This window comes from Pteropus medius, unplaced genomic scaffold (assembly GCF_902729225.1).
Source record: "Pteropus medius unplaced genomic scaffold, Ma_sr-lr_union100, whole genome shotgun sequence".
In the NCBI taxonomy this organism is placed as follows: Eukaryota; Metazoa; Chordata; class Mammalia; order Chiroptera; family Pteropodidae; genus Pteropus; species Pteropus medius.
This window is the reverse complement of record NW_024353906.1, coordinates 863,910-884,826: the sequence shown is the minus strand read 5'-3', so window position 1 is coordinate 884,826 and position 20,917 is coordinate 863,910. Positions and strand designations below refer to the sequence as shown.

General features: G+C 47.7%; 1 protein-coding gene and 1 pseudogene across 8 annotated transcripts in view; both read right to left on the bottom strand.

The window, feature by feature from the left end:
- PLEKHA7 (pleckstrin homology domain containing A7) overlaps positions 1-20,917 on the bottom strand; it is a 191,821-nt gene that overhangs the window by 166,184 nt on the left and 4,720 nt on the right. The window lies entirely within an intron of this gene.
- Positions 9,466-9,583, bottom strand: LOC120593646 (uncharacterized; annotated as a pseudogene).

Sequence of the window (20,917 nt, the reverse complement as noted above, 5' to 3'; positions counted from 1 at the left end):
GGCTCAGAGCCCAGGTGCTGTTCATTCAGACTCCCTACATAAATGAGAAACCCTGCAGGGGAGAAACAGGCCTGTGAGTCCAGCCAGCTCTGGGACAGAAGCAAGCTGAGGCTGGCTGGTCAGCCAGGGCCACAGTATCCCAGGCTCTACCCCAACTCAGGGGAAGGGTGCTCCAGAGGCAGGGGCCAGGAACCAGGCTCACCCAGTGCCCTGAGCTCAGAAACAGGATGTCCAGGGTGAATAGCATAGTCAAGGTGCTGACTTGTTCCCACTCCACTCTGCAGAGGTCCTAAGGCCAAGTTTAATCAGTAACCCCAGACCAGAGCATGAAGGAGAATTAGAGGTGCTCAGAAACCCATTTATTAGTTCTAGGAGAATGTGAAACCTGTGCTACCTGAGTCCCTGGGTCCCCAAACAAACTCATTGTTAAAATCTACCCTACTAGGCAGCCCTCTGACTCTACAAAGCTTTCCTTGACCTCACCAACCCATCAATCACTCCGAGTAACAGAGCATGAACTATACAACTTCTTGGGACACCAAGTAAGCTTTTCCCCAACTGGGGAGAGGAGGGTTAGGGATAGAAGGAGGGCAAGAGGAACTACAACTGATTCCCTGTATTTCAGAACTCAAGGCAAAGGGGTAAGTCAGAGCAGAAGAGATTTCAACTCAACCTCAAATGGAACTTTCTAACAATGAAGATGTAACAGTTGCAGGAGGGGCTACCCTGTCAGGTAGTGAGCTCTTCCTGTTATCCAAAGGAATCAAGCAGAGGCAGTCTGATCAGCACTGCTGCCCCTGATATCTCTGTATGACATTGAGCGAGTAAACTGCATCAGGGTCAACATCAGGGATGCAAGACCTTTCCATAAAGGCCTGAGATTCTGGGAGTGGAGGCAGGGAGATGAGAGGCCATGGTAGAGACCTGGGAGGAGGGGAGTGGCTCTGGGGGTACAAATCCAGCCCCTCCAGTTAGGTTTGTGAAGGCCAAGACTTTTCTCCTGCCTCCTCTCCTGCACCACTGCCACCATCTCAACTGCTACCATCATGCCTCACCATGACTACACAACAGAAGATCTGGAAAGAAACAGCCACAGATTCAGACACCTTCTCCCTCTTCACTCCCAAGCCCAGGACCCAACATTTTCCTCCTGAGGGAGAAAGCATCCTGGCTACTGCAGCTCCTAAGAGAGCAAAGGATAGATGGGATGAGGGCCCAGGCTAAGATCAGCAGGTACCCAGGTCAATCTTTAATAATATTATCAAGATCAAAACTACTTTTTAATGAAGGCTTATTCTATGCCAAGCCCTGTGCTAAGCATGCTATATACATGATCTATCCATTTTCTGCACAACAACCAGAATTATTCTTTTTCTAAAGACGGATCATGTCACTCCTTTGTTCGAAGTCCTCCAAGCGAGAATTGCCACCTCACTCAGGGTGAAACCCAAAGTCCCTTCAAAGGCCTCCAAACCACCCTCCACACACACGCATTTCTCTGACCTCAGCTCCTACTCCCTTAGCTCCAGCCATGCTGGCCTCCTTGCTATTCTTTCAACAAGCCGGGGACAGTTCAGCCTCACAGCTTCTGTACTTGCTATTCCCTCTTTCTGGAATGTTCTTCCTCCAGATGTCTATACACTTGATCAGATCTCTACTCAAATGTCATCTGCACAGAGAGGCCTCCTCTAACCATTCTATTCCCCGACCCAGCCCACTCCTCCAGCACCTCAAGCCTCTTTCCTGATTTATTTTCCTCCACAGCACTTATAATCCTCTATACTTTGATTGCTGCCTTTCCCTCCCACTAAAATGTCAGCTCCATGACAACAAAGACCTTTGTCCATTTCGTTCACTATCCTATTCCCAGAATCTAGAACAAAGTCTGAGACAGAGTAGGAACTCAATAATCATTCAATGAAGGTAGGTGTTCTTATGAGCCCCTTATCACAGATGTGGAAACTGAAGCTCAGAAAAGTTGACTTACTTGTCCAAGGTCACACAGCTAGCAAGAGACAGAGATGGGATGAAAATCCAGGCCTGTCTGACACCCTCCTTAACTCTCTGGTGCTATGGTCTTTGACCAAAACAAAGGGTCAGGGCGTCCTACGCAAGTATCTTGGGTGCCGGCAGGCCGGTCACCTCCTCGCTCTGTCTGTATGTTTCTTCATCTGGGCTCCTCAAGGTAGATGCCTCTGCCTCATCCATCTAAGAATGCCCAGTACCGGGCCCAGAGCTGACACACAGCAGGTGCCCACCAGATATTTGTGAATAAATCAACCCACTTCTAGGTACTCAGTATGTCCTTATATTTTTATTTCTTTATGCACACTTCACATATTGCTCTTCATTTTATGGAATATGAGGAAGGACAAAAATTTTAAGGGCACAAAATTGAACCAGAAAACTGAACCCTGCCTTGATGAAATTTACAACCAGCTGAGGGAAAGAGAAAAGAAGCAGGCACAAAAAGGTGTAATATGAAGCAGAACTGTCACGTGAGCAGCACATACAGTGCCAGGAGTGCAACGAGGAAGAGAGCGGGGTGGAGGAGGAGGGGAAGCTGGGGAGGTGCCATACACACGCAGCTCAACATCCACAACCTAAAGGCGGATTAGAGGGAAGAGGAAGGTGGGAAGCCTGCTCACTCATTCATTCATTCATTCAACATGAACTTTCAAGGTTTTCTTTGCCAGACACCATGCTGAGTGCTGGGGATAGAGAGATGAATGAATAAAACATGAGGAGAACTCACAGGCTAATGTGGGAGAGACAGAAAAACATTAGTATACACTAAGGTGAAACATGGCAAGAGAGGATGCTAGGATGTAAGTTCCATGGACACAGACCTCTTCATTTCGTTCACTGCTTCATTCCCCAGCACTCATAAACACGGTCGGGCTGATGAAAGCTTCTTATTACACATTTGTTGAATACATGGAGGAAAGCACCAATGGAGGAGTGTCACAAAGCCTTGGTGAAGGGTGATCAGCAAAGGCTTCCTGAGGTATGTCAGAATCTTCAGGATGGACGCATAGGAGTTGTATGGATGGAAAGTGGGCATTCCTGGTGATGGGAACTGCCAAAACAAAGGCAGAGTGCTACGAGCAACACGATGGTGCTGGGGTGAGTTCAGGACCAGGTGAACAGTGTGCTCTGGCAGGACACAGACCCGATGAAGGGAAGCCCCCAGTCAGGAACACCTGACAGGGGAGGCCCTGTCAGGAAGCACATTAGGATGGCGTCTTTGGGTCCCTGGAGGAGGACAGGACCAAGGCAGGACAACCAGTCAGGACCTGCTGCACCAGTTCAGCTATAAGCAGGTGAGGGCAGGGGCTTCAGTGGGCACCAGAGAAAGGCATTATGCAGGAATCTTTTACCAGTCACAGGGACCAGATCCCACTGAGAACGGAGGTAGCCGAGATGAGCCACATGACAGTTGTGAACAGGAGGAAAAGTGCAGCCCCTCCAGAGCCCCTGGAGGAATGCTGCACCACTGCCTCGGGGAGACTGGAGCAGAACCATGTCATACCTTAAACACAATCACCAAAGCAGGGAGTCCCATGCCTGGCTGGAGCAAGGAAGAAGTCAGGGGAGAGAAACCAGAAAAAGTACTCACTATTTATTTCACTTTCACTTTGAGCATTCTAGAACTAAGGAGGAGACACCCTGGCCCAGCAGTGCAGAAACCTGGCTGGAGTCCCAGCTATTACCCATGAGTGACCTTGGGCAGGTTACCTCACCCCCACCCCCAGGGCTCGGCTTCTCTATCTATAAACTGGAACTGCTACTACAAGCCCCACCCCATCCCACCGCTTACAGCATCTGGGAAAGGTTCTAATCAGATTAGTACCATCTCTGCAGGGCTCTCTAAAGTACCTACTGTGTGCTCTTCTTTGTACCAGAGAAGAGGCAGGAAAAGGACATGCCTAACCCCTGCCCCCAGAGAAGCCCAAGCAGGCAGTACAGACCCTAGGAAGGGCACTCTTGGGCATATTCTCTGCCAGTCAGACTGCCTAGCCCAGGGAGGGGGAGGGGAAGTGGTGAGCTGTTTTAAAATTCATCAAATTAATTGCCCCAAATGGGAAATTTACAGGCCTCCTACAGCCTCCTGTGTATCCCATAATCTCCCATGCCCCTAATCTCCTGAGAAAGAATGTAGGGGCTGTAATCTTTCCAGCCCACTGTTCTCAGGGGCAATGCCTTTGAAAAACCTCAGTTCCTACCAGGGTCACCCCAACCAAAAGCTCCCCAGCTGGTGGTTGGCCAGGGCCTGACTCTGCCTGCTTCCACCCACTGGGAGCCAGCCCAGCTGACCTTGGCCTAGACTCTGGCCTCAGAGAAGAGACCTGCCTAACCAGCCCCTTGGGTAAATACAACTTTTGCTCTCTCTTCCCTTTCCTATTTAAGAGGAACAGCATGCCTTTCCTACTTAAGAGGAACAGAACACCAGTAAACTGCAGTAAACCCAAATCTCTTTCAACCACCAGGAGCTGCAAGCTCTACTAAGGGAAGAGTCTTCTAGCTGGGGAGCAAGACCCCACCCAGTACAGAAATTCCCAGCCCACCTCAGCATCTGATTCTCTCTCCATGTCATTTGTATCCCCAACACACTCCTGCCTTCTGCAGGTCTTTACTTTCTTCCTTGCATAATGAAGTCTTTGTCAAAACTCTACTCAAATGTCACTTCTTCCATGAAGGCTTTCCGGATTCCCTCCATTTTCGATACCTGTCCCAGTCTCTCCTGCCTCCTCCACTCAACAGGCCTTGAGGGCAGAGGACTCTTACTTATCTCTAGTGAGGGGAACTCACTTTATCACAAAATATAGCAGAGGGCTCTGCACAATCCTGAAGCCAGTTCTCTAAAGCACGCACCCTAACCAGTCCTCGATTGCCACAGGGTGAAGTTTCCCAGACACTGTTCAGCATAAAAGGCCAGGGTCCTTGAAGTCGATTACGCTCCCAGTGGCCAGAACTGTGCCTGTTTAATAACCATTGTTTGAACCCTCGACAAAGAGCTTTCTCACTTAACTACCTTACAGAAGTTCAGCAGGGGAGGGATTACTATGATCCCCTTGTACAGAGAAAGCAAATGTGTCATCCAAGGTCACACAGCTATAAGGGGCTAAGCCAGGATTCAAACCTGGGTGTTCAAATCTAATTCTGATTCTAACCCTGTGATCTCTCCACTACACCTGGAGGTACATGTACTCGTGGAGCCTGTTGAAGAGATCTGGGCTTGGGGAAGGACACAATCTAAATCCTTCCCTTGGGACCCTCCCTCCCCAGAAGCTACATCCAGAGCAGCAGAGACAGAGCCACAGTCAGGGACCCTGGGCAGAAGAATGGCAGATGGCATTTACTTCATGCTCTCCACTGCTTCCATCCATCACTGATTATCTCTGGTGACAGTGAACTCACTACTCCCAAGATATTTCAGAAGGTTCTGTTGTAAACCTGGAGCCAAACTGGTTTTTAAAAAAAAATTTCATAAGAGTTTATATGAGCCAAACTGACAACATATGCCGGGGAGCAAGTTCTCAAACACTCCCCAACATGGAGCCAAAATTTCCTAGAAAATACAACTCTTCTATGTGACAGCCCTTAAGATATCTGCAGCCAGCCCTCATTTCTCTGTGGATCTCCTCTTCCCGTTTGAGACATGCCCAATTCCTTCAGCTGTTCCTCAGAAGACAAAGTCTCCAGTGCCCATAAATTTCACTCTTCAGAAGGGCTTCAACTGGCCACATTCCTTTTAAAAGGGTAATCCCAGAATGAGCCCCCGTACTCCATGATCTCCACAAAGCAGAGCAGTACCATCACCTCCCATGTTATGAGCACTATACTTCCATTAATGCAGCCTAGCCTAAAACAAAATTAGCATTCTGGGCAGTCACATAATCTTGTTGACTCCAATGAAGTCCATGGTCGATAAACCCCTTTTTCCCAGAGCTGCATTCCAGAGGGCACCAGCCATGCAGGAGGACAGACAAACTCATTCTCCTGAGCTGGAGAGAGAAAGTGCAGGACCTCTGGAGTCAGACCTGGGTTGGAATCCTAGTCTTGCTACTTCTTTACTGAATGACCCAAGTTATTCATCCTCTCCAAGTTTCAATTTCCTCAGCTACAAAATGAGGGGAAATTTTTCCTCCCTAGGCTAATTTGAGGAATAAATGAGATAAAGTATATAAGCACTTAGCCCAGACCAAGAAATTACCTGTCATCAAAGGTGTTAAGTGGTTGGGGTTGGGATAAGAGTCAAACCCAAGTTTGTCAACCCAAAGCTTTGTGGTCTTAGGCACCACGCTACACCCCCACGCTGTTTTCTTGTCCCACAGCCCCTACCTCCTGAGTATCATCTTTGGTTTGTCTTTTTTCCCTGCACTGGACTGTTAATTCCTTGAAGACTTCCTGTCTTTGTATCCCCAGAACCTGGCATGGTGCCACCTGCTACAGAGTAGGAGCTAGTAAATGCTAATGAATACATGATTATATGAACAAGTTAACCGAACTAATATCAAGAAAGCAGGTACCCTTTTGGCCCTATCTCGGCAATGTCAATGCCACCAGCATGAGCTGAGTAGCAAGAAGCATTCATTCCCTAACAGCTTATGGTACTGAATCAGCCAGCACTATTCCCCCCCAGACAGGGAGGCCCCAATTCACATAGCAATGTACTATCTTCCCCCACCACAAAGCCTCCAAGATGAGTCAGGTTTGCTCTAAGCTGCTCCTGGAGCCAGGCTGAGCTGTGTGTAATCAGATGACCATTATCTAGGATGGTCCCTGGTGACCCTGAGGTGGCATAGGTCCTATGTGGGGCAGTGTTGATGCTAGGCTTTCTTCAGCCCTAGCTCTCTGGGGCTTCATTAAAAACATCTTTTCCCTGTTCTCAGGTAATTTATAATAAGAAAAAGAAAGACATATCTATTCATATTCAACAGGCCGTCTCGAAACTATCTAAGCCACACCTGATAGAGCACAACTGTCTTACCATCTGTGCTACTGCTTGATACCACACTATCCCCGTGACTCATCTACTAACAGTCCTGGTTTTGAGTTCCCCTCTAGAGCCTTTATCAGTTATTCCTAAGGCTCTGGACTCAGTGAGAGCCTTGGTTCCATCTCTTCTGAACCTTAATTTCCCATCAAATGGGCACATAACTAGCAACCTTAAGGAAACAGTCAGTGCAAAGGCCCTAAGCCTGCTTGTGCCTCATGTATTTAAGGAATAGCAAGGAGGCCAACATGGCTGGAGCAGAGCAGCAGGGAGAACAGGAAGAAATGAGGCTGGAGAGGTAATGGGTCGGGGAATAGATGATATAGGGTCTCTTAAGCCACTGTAAGGACTCCAGATTCTGCTGTGTGTGAGATGGGAGACCTTAGGTGGTTTGAGCTGACAAGTGACACAATCCAACTTCCACTGTAGAACCATTTCTGGCTGTTGTACTGAGGGTGGAGGAGAGAAACACAGAGACTAGTTAGGAGGATACTGCAGTGGTCCAGGCAGCAGATGACAGTGGCCTAAGGGCAGACTCGGGCATAGCAGCGAAGGTTGTGAGAATGGTCTTTTTCTGGATACATTTCAAAGTAGAGCCGGCAGGAGTTTACAAGTTCCCTGGAAATGTGCCTAATGCCACGTAGTCCTGGATATTATCAGCAGCTAGCGCTGGGGTAGTCCAAAAGACTAACTGAACTTGGTTCACTGAGCCCCAGCCTGGGCATACAAGTGTGGAAGCTGCATCACCATAGAGCTGCAGGCAGGAAGCCATGTGACTGTTTCTGTGAGAAGGGAGATGGGGAAGCTCTCACCTGGCCAGCAGGAGCCTCTCCCAGCAGGACTCACCACCCTTCACTCCCTCCCCATACTTCTGAAGGGTTGGGTGGCTCATGAGCAAACTGCTCCTGGCTTTTTAAGGTGAAAGGAGAACTCCTTGGCCAGGAAGCTCAGTGAGGCAGCTTGGTGATCTGGGTCCAAGCCCTGGCCCTACCTTCTGCCGTGTGGCTCTGGATAAGTCATTTGAGTCTGAGTCTCAGTTCCACATGTATAAATGAGAGCCATGATATACTACCTATGGGGTTCTTGCCAGGTTTAAATGAATTAACACATGTACCACCTGATGTGAAAGCTAGCCCTCAGGCTTAGAATTAGAATACACCAACCATTCCTAGTTGTGTGACTTTGGACTTATAGCCTCCCTGGGCCTCTGCATCTTCACCTATGAAGTGGGGAAGGTAATACCTTTTAGGGCTGCTGTGAGGATTAAAGCAAATAATATGTGAAAAATGTTGGTCACAGAAAAGTACCTCAGTGACTGTGAAGGTCCTCCAGGCCTCTAAGTGATATTCAGTCTGATCCTGACCCCTCTTCCTGGCCATCACCTGGGCCCTGCCAACCCTGTCGACCTTTCCCACCTGCCCATCACAGGAGCAAAGTGAGGGTTCACATTCCTCCCTCCTGTCAAGCTCAGTATCAGCGGCCCGCTTCTGCACACTCAGCAAAAGTTCTGGCAATTTTAAAGGCGGCCTCAGGTGCTATTAGTCCACCAGAAACAACCAGTGCCTATGGGTCATCTGTGGTGGGTCTCCCTGCTGGCGACACCAACCTCACAGAGCCAGTGTGAAGAGACAGTGAGCACATAGCAGGCACTGAATGAGTAAGTGGTGGTGACATGGTTAGAGAAACAAGCCTGGGGCACCTTCCTGACGGTGGGTGGCAGACAAGGAAAAACACCACCAGGCGCAATGGTTTTAGATGGCTCCACTTCACATGCCTACAAACATCATTTTCACAGTTTCTTTCAGACCTACGACCTCAGTTAAAGTTTAAAAATCCTGGGCAAGGACCTTTGGCAGATTCTGCGTATAAACGGTTAGCCATAGAAATAAGTCTCAAAAGCCTCCGAGAAATCAGGGCAAACCAAAGGAAAATAAGGCAGTGGGCCTAAGAGAAAAGTCAAAGTCTTCACCATTTTTCCTCTTTCCTCCTCTCTCTGGGTGGTATTTGAAGAAGTTGGAAGGTGGGAGAAACAAGGGCGTGCAAGAGTGTTACTGCATGTCAGATAATTAAGTCCATGAGGAATTACGATACACTACGGGGAACAAAACCTGAACGTGGAGTTTTTCCTCAGTCTTCTTCAGTTGGAGCTGCTAAACACATAGGTTCCATTAACTCGAATCCTGCATATCTCCCTTACTTTCCCTCACTCTCGGACCCCCTGCCCTTCCCCGGAAGCACTGAGAACACAGACTTCCTCTGTCAGTGGGGTGTGGGTGGGGGCCAAGGCCACCTGTGACAGGACTTCTGTCCACGGCCCAGAGCTGAGGAAGGATGAGGTAAGGACAGCAAGGCTGCCCTCGGCAGTGGTCCCTCATATATATATACATATAACATTTTAGGCGAGGCAACCCTTGGATGACCTCACAGATTGCAAGGACCTTGTCAGCTTACAATTCTTTTTTTTACACATACAGCACCTGGTCTTCCTAGGTGGTCTCCCATCCAAGTACTAACCAGGCCCGACCCTGCATAGCTTCCGAGATCAGACAGGATCGGGCTTGTTAGGGTAGCATGGCCATAGACTGGCAGTGGTCCCTTAGAACGCCCTGGCGTTCGAGCGAGGGTGAGGGTGGCTCCTGCACTTCCGGGGGGTCAGGTTTTAAGTAGGTCACCCTTCGGACACTCACACCACCCCACTCTTTATCTCCTTCTCTTCTATTTTAAGGCAGGAGTACTGCCAGGCAGTGGTGTGGGTTACCCTGCTTCTGCTCTCTGGAGACCAAATCCCTCACCTGCTGGGTGGGATTCCTTGCAGGCTCCAACCTGCTTCCTCCAGCCACACCCCTGAAGACATGTAGCCTGAGCTGGAGTCTGGGAGAGTGACCACCAACACCCTGCATATCCCACTTTCCTTCCCACAACCACAGTGGGGGCCCAGTAACACCCCTGCTTAAGCCCTGGATCCACATCGCCCTCAGGACCAAGCCCCAACTTCTCTGAGCAGCCCTTTCTGCAGCCCCTTTCCTCTCTCAATGTCCTTGAACACGTCATGCTTACACGGCTCTCTCTGTGCTGCCTCCTCTCCCCTGAACATCCAAACTCCCTTTTGTCATTCAATAAATCTCTGCTTGTTTTTCAAGGTCCAGTACAGGCTCCCCCACCTCACACCTGAAAAGCCTTCCCTGGACACTCCTCCTCTGTACCTCTCCAGTTCCCATGCTTCCCTTATCAAATCATCTGCATAGTGTCCTCTAGTTGCTGACATGTCTGTGTCCCCACCAGAGCACAGGCTCCTTGAGGACACCAATGGCACTTCGATTCATTAACTGAATGCCTATTACGTATCAGATACCTTCTGGGAGCCAGCGATATAGCAGTGAATATAGCAGACAAAATGGAGCTAATACTCTAGTGATAACGACAGCCAACACACAAGAGTACTTTCTATATTCAAGACTGTTCTGAGTACTTTATGTGAACTCATTTAGTCTCCACCACAATTATTATTATCCCTACTTTACAGATGAGGAAACTGAGGCTCCAAATCACACAATTTGCTAAGGATCCACAAGCCAGTAAGTGGCAAGGCTGGGACTCACTGGGCCATTCTGCCTCTCAGTGCTGTTTTCTGTCCTCTGCTTTACTCGTTTTAATATCCACAGTGCCCAGGTCAGGTACTTGACACACACCAAGTACCAAGTAAATGTCTGCTAAATAAAGGGACCCTGAATAATAAGTGCTGGTCCCCTGCCCGAGGTACCCACTCTTCCTCTTGTCCCCACCCAATCCCAGCTACCTCCAAGTCTTCCCTCACTCTTCTAGCCTCTGAATTGTCTCCTCCTAGACAATCCTCTTCATGCTGCATCTATCCTGACACCTAATCATGCACCACCTGACCATCCTATCACCTGAAGCTGTGTGGACATCTTGCTTCGCCAGCTCCCTGGGCTCCCTGATATCCCCCCGAGGATAACCAATATGGTGCCAGGTACATGGCAAAAATGGATACAGAAACACTAAACTGAATCCCGCCTCCCCTCTCCATTTTACCATTCTCACCAGAGCTACTTTTCCCCTTGCCCTGGGAAGCAAGCCAGGGCTTGGGTCAGACACAAACTTTGCTGCAACTATTGCCTAAACCTATAAGCTGTAACAGTTTTGGTTACAGTGAGTGTACAGCAAGTAGAGTTGGATGTTTTTAACTCTTTAGTGAAACCCATCAAGATATTCTTTTGCTATGTCCATAACAGAATCTGAGATGGACTGTATGCACAGGTGCCTTCTAGGGTATGCCAGAAGACAAGAGTCCCTGCAAGATTTAAGACAAGGAATTTCCCAAATATATTTGGAGCAGCAGAGCCATTACAGAGAACACAAAATACCTGGTGTTAATAGAAATACTAAAATTTACTGAACTACCCTATGTTCTAGGAACTGAGTGCTTCTTTACATGCCATCATTCTCATTTAATCACTGCGAAGACCCATGGGGCAGATACCAGTGTTTGTCCCCATTTTATTTAGATGTTAAATAACTCACCCACAGTGTCAGGCTAGCAAACGCGTGCACTCACTCACGATCCTATAGCTGCCCTATCTAAAGTCTGGCATGGGAACAGCTGAACTGTGTGTGAGGCTGAGTCTAGCTAGAAGGGCTCAACACAGACAAGAGCCACAGGAGGACCTCAGGATATGTCCCTCCACCTATTCCGCCTGATAACACACATAGGCAGGCAGGGCTTTCCAGAAAGGTTTCAAATGGGCGGGGATGGAAGAGCCAAGGGAATTTTATCAACCTACTGGAAGAGGTTAAGAACTTAAGATCCTTCCAAGCAAAAGGTTAGTTATCGATGCTTCCTTTGGATTGATTTATAACTGTGAACTAAAAAAGAGGTTCAATGTAAAGTGACTTCACAAGGTGATCTGATCATTAATTCCTAACTGGGCAGGTCATGGTGAGTAGTCACAGACTTATCTTTGCCTTAAGCAAGCCCTGTCCATTGTTTCTGTGCATCTTGGTTAACACATCTTTGAAATGCCCTTTCAGACCCCTCCTTCTAAAGTGTGAGAGCACATAATCTTAACCAGCTTGTAATACAGTCCTGGCCTTGCTTTCTCCCACATTCATGCAATCTTCCTTACATTCCCTCTTTAATTTCAAATGCATAAAAGAAACTGTAAAACTGTTATTCTCTTGAGTGTTTGAGACCCTGGCATATGTCGTTAGTTTTGGCTCAAATAAACTCATAAAAATTAAAAAAAAAAAAAGATTTAAGGTCCTCAGTAAGGACAAAGTCCCCTGGGCCACTAAATGCTTAACATAACTTAAAAGTTCAGCCTCTTGGCTCTCTGCCTATGGGTTCCAGCCCCAGCTACCAGGCCTCTTTCTCACATCACAGGAGCATGAGTGGGTTGTGGATTTATTAGGACCTACTGCCCTAAGGCTCTGCATCTGAGCAAAGGACGTTTCTGCTCTTTCCCCAGGTGGCCGTTGCTCCCATCACCACACCCCTCGCAATATCTCTGAGGCACATGTGGGGACAGAAAGGACCAGCCACCTTCTCCTGCTTCACCTCACTCCTCCACCAAGAATGCCTAGGTACAAGGACACAATAACCCAAAAACTCATCAGAATGAGTTTTTCCTGCCAACCCTCCTCAAAAAGGCCTAACCTTTTCACTATGAAGAGGAGTTTATTTTCAAAACAGTCTTTCCACTTTGGGCGGGACTGCTTCTGCCAGTTTCTGAGCACAGGGTACGGCCATCTCCAGGCTCAGCCCATATTGCACTTCCCTCAGGGTCCAGTGTCAAGTCCAGGGGGCTTCTCCATAATTGGATGTGTGCATGCTGGGTGCAGGGTAGTGACATAGTCCTAACAGGACTCTGTCCAGGAACTGACTCAACAGAAGGCCTCACAGGGTTTGCTCCCAGGGAGTCTTAGACCAACAGGTCCAGCCCATGCCTTCATCGCCCTCTCCATGGCCACTGCCTCTTACATGACTTGTATAAAACTTGAATGTCTCCCTGAAACAAATCAGAGCCAGCCTCTGCAACACAGCCCACCACAGATCAGGGTAGACACAGGTCAAGCAGGACACAAAGGGGCTGTGAGGATCCTACTGGGGTTGATCCCTGCCACGAACCCTGGTGCAGCAAGTTCCATAACCTCCTCTTCCTCATCTGTAAAATAAGGATCATAATAGGACCTACCTCATAGGCCTGATAAGGATTAAATGAGCCCGTGCCTACTAAACCCTTAGAATGGTGCACATGCTGAGCACTACACAAACATTTGTAAAAAGAATAAGGCCTCTACAAAAGCAACTGGCTTCTCGGTATGACAGTCCCTCTGCCCCAGTGCTCAGCTTGCTATACCCCAAAACCAAGCAAAATTCAACACAGACCTTAAAGAAAAAAAATGAATTCTCAAACCTTTCCACTAACTCAAAAAGGCAATCAGCACCAACCAGGTTCCCTCTGTTGAAAGGCCCAGCAAGATCACTGCATAAAGTGATTATTACACCTAAAATCACTGGGATCCTTGGACAAATGGAATGTTGGAAATAAAAAGGGTGTGCTTTGGATTCTAATTTCAATATCTATCTATACACAAAATAGGAAGCCAGTTACTTTCCTATCCTCCAAAGGGTTAATATCCCCTCTGAGTTTTAGAAACCATCTGGTGCCAAACACACAAACACGTCCACGCATTTTCAGGTGAGAAGGGCTGAGCAAAAGTAGAAGCAGAGGCCGAATGAGCTCTCTCCAGCTCCCGCCTATACATCAGGGCTAAAGAAATATAATTATTCAAAGCCTCGGTAAATGGATGTAATTTCAGGTACCATTTAGAAATGCATTAATGGGTACAGTGATTATAGATATTTAGCTTCACAGCATTCATCAGTCTGTTTCTTTTAATCTCCAGGTCAAAATATGTTGAGAAAAAAAAAATCTTTCCAAACATTTTCAAGGGCAGGGAAAGGAACCATTTCTCCCCCCTTGGACCCTGACCACCAACTTTGTGTCCCTCCTCACCTCTTCAGCTTATAAACCCCAATTTACTCCCAACTCCAATCAACCCTTTCTTGTATGTCTGCCGGTGTCGAGAGGGCCATGCCAAATGTCAAATCAACTAACCTACACCAATTTGGCTGAGCACCAGACCTGCACCTGACACGATACCCAGGGAGCTGGCAAGCTGTTAATGGCACTGAATCACCATCTTGCCCCTGCCCCATCTCCCCCAGGACCAGCTCAGGGAGGACTGCAACACCAAACACCTCTATGACTTAACTCATCATCATCACTGCTGTCTGCCAGGACACATTAATTCTCCCACACAGAGGAAGCATTCTCGTTTCTCAATTAATTGCAGCCTGCTTTCTGGTCCTGGTTATCAATGTCAACCACTCAGAACAACCTGCCCCCTCCCCAGCCCATCCTCTAGCTGCAGAAGGACCTCTGAGTGGTCATGGGGTTCTGAGATGTGGAACTGCCAACCTCCTCCAAGGCAGGCAGAGCCCCATTCAGAGGTCACCAACCAGTGGGACTGACAGCATCATCTGTGTAGAGGAGAGAGCAGAGCATTCCCAACCTCTATGGAGGAAACCAGAGGCCCGCCAAGGAGCCTGGCTCTCCAGGATCTACCCTGGATAATGGTGTGGGCATTAGAGAGAGTCGTACACTACTGACATCCAATCAATTCTGACAAATGTCCTCTTGTAACTGAAAGGGCTTACAATTCTTGAGCACATACTGTGTGCCAAATAGCATGTTAGGAGCTTTAAATATGCTGTCACATTTAATTCACAAGTAACATGAAAGAGGAAAGTAGCATTGTCATTACTGTACAGTTAGGGAAGCTGAAGCTCCAAGACATTTTCACTTCGTGTCCATAGACTCACCCCCTACATTCTATGACTGAGCACTCTAGAACACTGCTTCTACTTCAGGTCTACTCTCACCGCCCCCGCACTAAGTGCTCTAATACAGATACCAAGGTTACCGCCTCCGATAAAAGAGCTAGATGCCCTGCCAGGTAGTGCAAACTAACACCTGGGTACCCTCTCACTAGGGGCAGGGAGATGGGGAGTAAACCCAAACAGCCCATTTGGAAAATCTGTCCATCATAAGAAACCTATGCATTTTCTCTCTGGTTGGACACAGCCACACAGGGCTTTGAAGGTGAGGACTCATTTCTTTGAAAGTTAGCACCAACCATTTAGGGCCCAGCTTCCTTTAGAGACCAGTGTGAACAGGAAAGCACAGTTCTCGCTTTGGCTAGCTTGATCTCTGGAGGTTTCCCCAAAGAGCACGAACCACGGCTCCTTTGCTGACTGTGCCACATTTTGCCACAGAAAAGGGGCTTCCTTCCTAGTGGGGTCAATGAGAATCATTCTTATACAGCATGCATGATTTGGCAGGCACTGTTCCCCATTTAACAGATGAAGAAATATCCAAAGATATAGACAGGTTTAAGTGACCTGCCCGAGCTAGCAGCAGAGCCAAGATTTCAAGCAGACACTCAGACTCCAGAATTCATATTATATCACTCCCATGTGGCACCACCCCACAGACACAGGAGTTGGGGGTACCCCTAGGACAATATTCTGATAACACCTCTCTCCTGAAAGCCCAGCTATTCGTGAAGGATGCTATCAAGGACCATTCTCTACTCTTCAACTTAGTACCACCCTCTTCCAGACTCAGACAGGTATGTACACACCTCTGCCCCTGACCCCACCCCCAGCTCCTTTACATTTCCTCCTCTTGCCTCTCCTCCTCTGCTCCATGGATGCCTGGCTTTCCTCACACTCACCCTCTGAAGCTCCCTACGGCCCCCTCCTCAGGCCCTCAGCCCCAGTCTCCCATACGGAAACTGTCTAGTGTCCCTCTCTCCTGGACTGGGCACTGCTGGAAGGCAGAGATGGTGACTTCTATTTCTCTCCACAGCACACAGTATGGAGACTGGCACATATTAGATGCTTCAGCAGAGTCTGGTAACTAAATGGATGAATCCTAGAACAATAACTTCTGATTAAATTGCTCCCCCAATAAGGAGTTCTCCACTCCTTAAGGTGGTCAGCTGATGCCATCTATGGACACGCACAAACCACTGAGTTTGCAAATAGAGAGGATATGATTATTTCAGAGGTTAGTGCATTAACCTAAAACATTGCTCTGGTTTCACTCCTCCTAGGAAAGAGTCGGTTTCAACTCCCATTTTACCCACGGGGAGAGAACACAGGAGGCGATACAGCCAGGAGCCTAGGTACGGAGATGAAATGGGCCCACTGCCCCCAATTTCCCCCAAGCCCACTGCCCACCCTCCCTGTACTGCAGAGAGTTGCAGAGAAGCACAGGAGGAAGCCGGCACCCCTGGAAGAGACTGCATGCTAACTCCAAGCTGTCAGACCTCAAGAGGGTGAGGGCGCTGCCTTGGCAGGAAAAGCCCCTGAGAAAGCCTGAGAACACTGGCCATGACGTTGGAAGTGCTCTTCTGGCAGAACCTGAAAGAGACAGCCTGGCTCTAAGCAGGCTTAGGAGGCTCATCAGCCCCTAAGCTGTGGTCAGCTGACATCTAGCGGGTAACTTGAGGGGTTCACTCCCCCAGAGTATCAGGAACCACCCACTACCCAGCATAGAGGCCATTTACCCCACCCATCACTCTCCTACCCTGTGGGGGCTTTCTGAGGGAGGTCCAAGGGGGCTCTGTCTCAGGGTCACCAGGAAAGTTTCAGAGGACCAGGTTCAGGGAATAGACCCCAAAGGAGAATTCAAAACAGAGTGGGTAGCAACGAGAGCCAGAAGATACCTCATACCACATTGCACAAACAGCATACAAATTTGGAGCCTAGAAGACTCAGGTTCAAGTCCCAGCTCCCCCAATGATGCTCTCTCCAGCCTTGGTAAGATCTTTTAACCCCCTTCCTACTCCAGGCCTCGACTGCTCAATCTCTAAAATGAGGACAATAAAATTACCTGCCTCTAAAAGAAGTTTATGTGTTTTCAACTAGTACAGAGCACCGCGAAGATTATCACTGTTGACATTTGTGGCCCAGGCAACGCCAGACAATAAGTCTGTCCTTCAGCAGTCAGAGCCAATAACCAGGTGGCCACCCAGATTAAGAAGCGGACATCTGTGCAGCCCTTTAAATGCCCAGGAAAGAAGCAAACCATGAGCCATTTACACACCTCATTACCCAGGGCTCTTGGTCTCCAGGTCCCAGCAGCTCGGACAAGGTACCCATGGCCTTGGGACAGCATGCCCTTGATGCACAAGGTTAAATTGTGTTGTTTTTAAGTTAACTTTTTATTTAAAAATCATTTCAAACTTACAGGAAAGTTGCAATAGTACAGAGAACCTCCATATACCCCTCACCCAGACTCACTCATTGTTAATATTTTGCTCCATGTGCTCTATCATCCATCCCCTTGCATACACATGCACACATGCACGCACGCACACACACACACACACGCACGCAGACATTTTTCCTCAGCCACTTAAGAGCAAATACTTCAAGGACATCCTTTTAATAACTATAATGGTTATGTAGTTTTTATGAATCCAAACCAATTTCTGAGTAGTCCTACAATTTGCATGCTCCCAACCCAGACAACCCCAGTTCAAGAGCACCAGACTTCTGCGACAGCAGCTGAATGATATTAGGATTCAGAATTCTCACCTCCACTCCATCTCACAGTTGTGTGGATGTGGAAGAGAAGCTCACATATTTTGGGCATTTACTATGTGCCAGGTACTTACTAAACCCTTTCTATCAACTAATTGATGTTGATTCTCACATTTTTCTCCATTTTACTGGTGAGACAGTGAGGCTTCAAGGGAGTAAGTAACCTATCAAGGTCAGGGAGCTGTAAGTGGCGGAGCTGGAATTAGAAGCTAGGAATCAGGAGCCCATGCGCCTACCCACTGCCCCTTACACGTACCACCGCATACACAATCTCTGTCCATTTTTCTACATGATAAAGTCACCTGGCTGTGCTTTGGGCTTCCAGAAAAACCAATCCTGCTGCCAGGCCAGCATTCAGGTGAATGTGAGTAGGCTGGATGCAAGAAAGAGGTGCATAATGCATTCCAGGCAAAAGACAACCTGAGAATCTGATGTTGTCTCCCTGAGGCCTGTACATTCCCCCTTTGGAGACACAGGGCCCAGAGAAACTAGGAGGCCAACGAGTGGTCTCCCCACACTTCCCTGTCACTGAAGACTGAGCGGGGGAATGTCGCCTCCAGGGGCATTTGTTTCTGTTTAAGAAAACACAAAGCCATCAACAAACATGATGCATCCTGCCAAAGTACTGATCTTAACAGAAGATATGGGAGGGGAATTTATAATAAGTTAAACTGAAGGTAAAGTCTACATGAATTCTTAGACAGACCAACATTTTGAGGCCGTCTTCTACCGTCCAGTCTCCTAGGTGACTTGGCCTTCACCCTCTTCTGTCATCAGGGCTGTGGTCGAAAGGTCTGAGAAGTTCTGGTCTGAGACGACATGTGCACCCTCTTCTCTGAACCCTGAAAAAGCTGAACTAATACAGCATGTGGCTTTAGGAAGTCACTTTATCACTCCAAGCCCATATTTCTGCACTAAAAAATGCAATAATTATGAGCCTCTAACCAGATAATGTTTATGAGGCACTCCGTAAACAATAAAACATTAACCCAAACACTTCTTATTTCAGAAAATCGAAACGTAAATGTTTTGACAGCCATTTAAAAACAGCAGACAAATAAAACCATATTCCTCCGTGTTTTTCCCTCTGCCAATATTTACTTAAGACACCATGCCAGTTTACTGAGATGCTGCTGTCTTATGCTTCAAACCCAGGCTGAAGAGGCAGAAAACTGGAACAGGCACTTCATTAAATCACCAAACGGGCCACACTGTGAAGTGCTTTCTTAAATAAGCTCCTCCTTCCAAAGTCTTCAATTTAAGAAGCCCAGAATTTACTCCCGCAAATAAAAAGAGAATGGAAAGAGTGCCCTGAGTGCACAAGAAACCTACACCCGCCCTCCTCACATACACCGCACTGCCAATCAGGGGAAATACCTCTCCCCAACCCCCACCCCCTGTCTTGTCTCTTGAGAAAAATCTTGCAACCAGTTTCTTAAGGAGGTTTTCCCAGCTCTTTTCCTGGGATGGTTTTGAGACCATGGAACAAAACGTGGCTCTTAATCCCTCCTTCAGCTTTCTACACAACACCACTGTTGTTCCTTTTGCACAGAACCTAACATTTCAATCCATGAGCGAGTTTTTCACCCTTGATAAAACAACCAGGAAATGAAACGAAAAGTGTGGGTTTATGCCAAAACTTGCCAAGCTGGGAGAACCTTTTCTTAACTTGCAACCAGAGGTTTCAGAATCTCCCTTTTAAATCGATATAAGCTTCTTGTTTCCCAGAAATTCTTTGCAAAACTGTTGCTCTCTGGCTTGAAATAAAGTCTCGGGGACAGCTGTTTCCAGAAACGCTTCAATGAGGAAGATGACAAATAAATGAATCAACAGGTTGGCACTCTATAAGACAAATTTCACTAACATAAAGTTCACCATTTGTCTGGGAGGAAAATGTGGCAGACAGGGCAGACTTCTTCCTAGAGTGGCCTAGAGACTGTCCATTGGCTGCAGGCATAATTAAACCTCAAGAAAGTGGCTTCCTGGGCCGTATTCATAGGTGTTCCCAAAGGGCTTTCTACACTTAATATCTACAGCCAGCTGGGGTCCCCATGTGGACATTCTGTCACCCCTGGTTCGGCCTTCATTCCCCAACTCCTCCTCTCTCCCCCTTTAATGTCAGACTGAAAAATAGGTTTGCTGAATACAAAACACACTCTAGATATTTAGCATTATCTCTAGAAGGGTAACCCTTCTGAAGGAGCCTTGAAGCTTTGGCTCACACTGAGTCCCACCCCCTGTCTACTCAGACAGGTTCTTTACCCACTCCCAGCCTCCTGGAGGTCCCTGTCCCACCCAACCTCTCTGCTCCTCACTCCTGTCCATGGGGGCCTGAGCACTGGCACTCTAGCCCTGTGGTGTCTCAGAGTGGGGCAAGGTGGTGGTGATTCAGTCTATGAGGTCAATGCCCTGATATTTGATTTTAAAACTTTATATTACACAACATAGAGATGAACCATAAGATTTATGCTAATCATTTAAATTTTCTATTTTTTTTTTTACTCAGAATGACATTAAATAGCAAATAAAAACACCGTAACAAGTAGAGAGAAAGAATATAGAAAAAAAGAAAAAGTTTTACACTTTAATACCTTTTATTTCTGGCTTTTTGAACAAGTGGCCCTATACTTTCATTTTACACTGGGCCCTGCAAATGATGTAGCTAGTCCTGCCCCTACGACCTGCTGTGGTCCAAAGCACTGGGGACCACACTCAGAAATGTCTTTCTCAAGAGCTCACTGCCTTCATTTGCGGGTGAGCACCCACAAGGGAAATGGCACCTACAAAGGATGGCCCTGCAAAGTTCCAAAGGTAAAAATGAGGAACATGAAGCTAGAATCGGCTATTTCTACCAGGGCCCTAGAGCCAAATCACATTCCTGACCATGGGGGGAGGCAGCCTCATCCAATGAATAAACAGACGGCCCTTCACCAAGATGCAGAACATGAGGCTATAAGGTGAAGAAGCCAGAGGGCAAGTCCCTGCTTTGTGTGCTGTGACAGCAAGTGACTACATCCAAGAGGCCTGGGGTCCAGTCACCAGCCTTGACAGGCACAGTTCCTGGCTGCTTCGCTTCTTTCACTTAGCCTGGTCTCCCCCATACCCTGATCTCCTTCCCAACAAAAAGTTTTCCAAGACCTGAAATACCTACTTAACTCCATGAGTCCTTTAAACACTGCTGCATCAATAAATACCAAGTGTCTACTTAGTGTCCCGTGCTGGGT